The sequence below is a fragment of the Elephantulus edwardii genome, unplaced genomic scaffold (genome assembly GCF_000299155.1).
Source record: "Elephantulus edwardii isolate Elephantulus edwardi_28Jun2011 unplaced genomic scaffold, EleEdw1.0 scaffold00074, whole genome shotgun sequence".
Taxonomy (NCBI): Eukaryota; Metazoa; Chordata; class Mammalia; order Macroscelidea; family Macroscelididae; genus Elephantulus; species Elephantulus edwardii.
Genome location: NW_006399824.1, coordinates 11,697,257 through 11,701,409, shown reverse-complemented (window position 1 = coordinate 11,701,409; position 4,153 = coordinate 11,697,257). Strand labels below are relative to the sequence as shown.

The 4,153-nt window shown below is 37.2% G+C and overlaps 1 pseudogene; it reads right to left on the bottom strand.

Moving 5' to 3' along the window:
• The window catches only part of LOC102872706, a 27,807-nt pseudogene extending 25,711 nt beyond the window's left edge, over window positions 1–2,096 (bottom strand).
• Window positions 2,097–4,153: the final 2,057 nt, after the last annotated feature.

Sequence of the window (4,153 nt, the reverse complement as noted above, 5' to 3'; positions counted from 1 at the left end):
GTGCTTTCATGTTCCCTGTTCATTATTTATTGCATTGCTTGTCTTTTTCTGTTTAGGTATCAGAACTTTCTATTCATTTTAGAGATTGGTCCCTTATGAGATATGTCATTCACATATTTTCCCCCCAATCTTCAGGTTGTGTCTATACTCTATTTGAAAAGTCTTTTGTTACATACAAAGATTTAATTTTCAGAAGATCTCAGTTGTCTATTTTATCTTCTGCTGTCATGTATTTTTTGTTATGTTAGGTAGTCCATTTATGCCATCAATTAGAGTCCCTGTTAAGGCCTCTCAACAAAACAAGAAGATATTTAAAATCAGGATTTAGAAAATTATGGGAGTCAGGGTTGTATCCTTTCCTCATATCTATTCTGAGCAAATTATTTGAGAAACTGGACTAAATGAAGAATGTGGCATCAGGATTGTAGGAAAACTTATCAACAACCTCTGTTATTCAGATGATACTACTTTTCTTTCAGTAAGTGAACAGAACTTGAAGCACTTACTAAAGAAGATGAGCTACAGCCTTCAAAATGAATTACAACTCAACATCAAGAAAACAAAAAACCCAAAAGTCCTCATCACTGGATCAATAGGCAACATAATGAAAGATTAGAGAAAAGATTGAAGTTGTCAGGGATTTCATTTACATGGACCCATAATTAACACCCATGGTAATAGCAGTGCATTATGCTGAGTGAACTAACTCAGTCTCAGAGGGACAAACGCTGCATATGATCTATTTTTTAAAAAAATATTGTAAAAAGAGAAGGATAGCTACTAAAACATGTATAGAGATTCAAGGGGAGAAAGTTTGGGAGCAGAAGGATGAAGATGGATGGGGAAAAAAAATCACAGGGTTGCACAATTTGGTGGGTGGAGGGAGGGGGTAAAGGAAATAGAAAAGATCCAGCAGGGACCTGAAAAGACAGGATAATGGTGGCCTAATCAAGGCCATGGTCCTCTCAATTACTTGTTATGCTTCAGAGAGTTGGACAATGACTAAGGATGACAGAAGAAGAATAGATGCCTTTGAGTTGTGGTGCTGGAGAAGAATTTTGAATATACCATGGACTGTCAAGAAAACAAATAGGTCTGTCTTGGAGAGGGTGAAACCAAGTTTTTCCTTGGAGGCTAGGATTTTGAAGCTCTGTGTCACATATTTAGGTCATATGGCCAGGAGAGACTGGTCCTTGGAGAAGGACCTCATACTTGGAAGGGTGGAGGGACAGCACAGGAAAGGAAGACATTGGATGAAATGGATTGATACAATAACTGGGGCAAGGGGGTTGGTGTGTCGGAATTAGTGTGACTGGCTCAGGACAGGGCAGGGTTCAGAGCTGATGTACATAGGGTCGCAGATGACTCAATGGCACATAACAATAACAACTAGCTGTCTTTGAATTGTCTTTCACAATATTTTGCTCGAGTAAAATATTAACGATATTGTTCGATAATTTCTTCATTCTGTTGGAGTATCTTTCTTAGGAATATGGACAAGTATGCATCTCTTCTAGTCAGTTGGCCAGGTAGCTGTCTTTGAATTTCCTGGCATAAACTGATAAGCATATCTGGGTATGCATATGTTAGTTGAAACATGTCAATTGATATTCCATCAATCCTTGAGACTTATTTTTTGCTAATGCCTTCTGTGTAGCATGAACTTCATCCTTCATTATCACTGGTTTTTGTTCATATTGTATTTCTTGAAATTTTTCAGCATCAACTAATTCTTTTTTTAAAAAAACAAATCCATAATTTTATTTATTTGTTTTTCTCTAAGTTTAAATCCTTAAGAGATACAGTATTACATGGATTCTGTGTCTAATGGCCTTAGCAAGAAGGTTGCTCTGAAACTTGGCTCAAGTCGTGCCACTGTTTCCATGGCCATGAGTGACATTTCTCCAGATTGCTGTGGTTTTGTTAAGTTTGCCACCAGGAGTCACTGTATTATTTTTTGCTTTGTAAACATAAGCACATATCTTGTCTCGGGCATAAACACCTTCAATTTTAAGAAGAGCTGTGTATTCCCTCTAGTTCCAGAGATCTCGTTTATAGCCAGCAAAAGTGGCTTTGCACTAAAGCCTCCCAGTCATCCTTCTGGTTTAGAAGTTCTGCTGCCAGGAGGCCTTCACGGGCTAACGATGGCGGAAAAAGGAAAGCTGAGTTCCACCGCATTGCCTTGTCAACTAATTCTTTCTGGTTTAGTGATTCTGTGTATTCCATTCATCTTCTTTTGATGCTTCCTGGATCATTCAAGATTGTGCCAAAGCATCTTTCAGTATTGCAACTTGAGGCTTGAATTTGTTATTAAATCCTTTCAGCTTGAGAAATGCCAAGCAAGTTCTTCCTTTTTTGTTCTCTGCATCCAGCTCTCTGCACATTTTGTTATAATATTTTGCTTTAGCTTCTCAAGTTGCCCTTTGAAATCTTCTGTTCAGTTATTTTACTTCAGCATCTCTTCTTTTGTTTTGGTTTCTCATTGTTCTAATGCAATTTTTAGAGTCTCTTCTGACATCCATTTTGGCTTTTTCTTTCTCCTCCTTTTGTAATGATCTTTTGTTCTCTTCATGGACAATAGCCTTGATCTTCTTCCACAGTTCTTCTGGTCTTTGATCACTGGTGTTCAATGCTTCAAATCTGATTTTGAGATGGTTCTTAAATTGAGTTGGGATAGACTCAAGGTTGTATTTTGGTTCCTGTGGACTAGTTTTAATTTTCTTCAGCTTCAATTTAAACTTGCACATGTGTAATTGATAGTCTGTTCTACAGTCAGTGCCTGGTCTGATTTTGACTGCAGGTATTGTACTTCTCTAACAGTTTTTACTGCAAATGCAGTCAATCTGGTTTTGGGGCACTATATCAGGTGAGATCTAGGGGTAAAGTCACCATTATCTCATCTGATCTCCTGCTTTATTTCTATTGCCAAGATCATACTTTCCAACTACAATTCCTTCCTCATTGTGTCCAATTTTTTACATTCCAGTCACCAATAGTTATTAATGCATCTTTTCTTCTTTTTTTTTAGAACGCATCTTGACTAAGGCCTCTATTTTTAAAAAATTTTTGTAGTTTTATGTTTTACATATAGATCTTTGATCTATTTTGTGTCATTATTGTTATGTGGTATGATGTTTGGATCTTGCTTTAATTTTCTGCAAAGGAATATCCAATTTTCCAAGCATCATTTGTTAAAGAGACTATTTTAATTTCCATTTAATGCATTTTGGAGCTTTTTGAAAGATCAGCTATTCATAGGTGAATGGATTTACTTCTGGGCTTCTAGTTCTGTCAGATTTGTCTATTGTCCATCACCAGGCTGTTTTGACTACCTTGTCTCTGTAGTATTTTTCCATCTTTAAAATATTTATTTTTCTGTAATGCTTTGCTTATTCTACATAATATAATTGTATGGTAACCTGCATAATGTTAGTTATCTAGTGTTGCTATAACAAAAATAAGACAAATGGATTATTTTAATGAACAAAATACTATTCTCTCATAGTTTAGGAGGTTAGAAGTCCAAATTCAGAGCTGGCTCTCAGGGAAATCTCTAGCTTGTTGACTCTAAAAGAATTTCTTTGTCTCTATGAAATTCTGTTCTTCAGCCATCTTCATGTAGCTTGGCTTTTCTCCTCTCCTATCTTTGGGAAATTCTCAGGGCAAGAACCCTGGGTTCAAAGGACATGCGCTGCTCATGGCTCTTCTATTGATGAGACTAAAGTCCCCCTTTCTCTAGTTGCTTTTCTTCTCATTTAGACCCAGGATGAGGTAGATTGACTCAGTGACTGGAGTAATGGGATTAGGTATGTTGGAGACAATGAGATTGGCTCAGGAAAGGGCAGGGTTTGAGCTATTGTACCTAGGGTTGCTATGGGTCACAGGGGACTTGGCAGCACAGAACAACAACAATAAGAAGATAAAAGGTGCTGCAACCCATCCCAGGAAAATGCCCTTTACATTAGCTAAGGACTGTGACTGGATAAATGTTGTTGTATTTCATCCTAATGCTTTTACAATTGATGGGCCAATTACATCACATATGTGATTAGCCAGGTCACATAATAGGGATAACCACCTTATCATATAACTACCAAATGACATCACCACTTAACTGCCAAATTTTTGAAAATCATGTCCAAGCCAAGTTGAC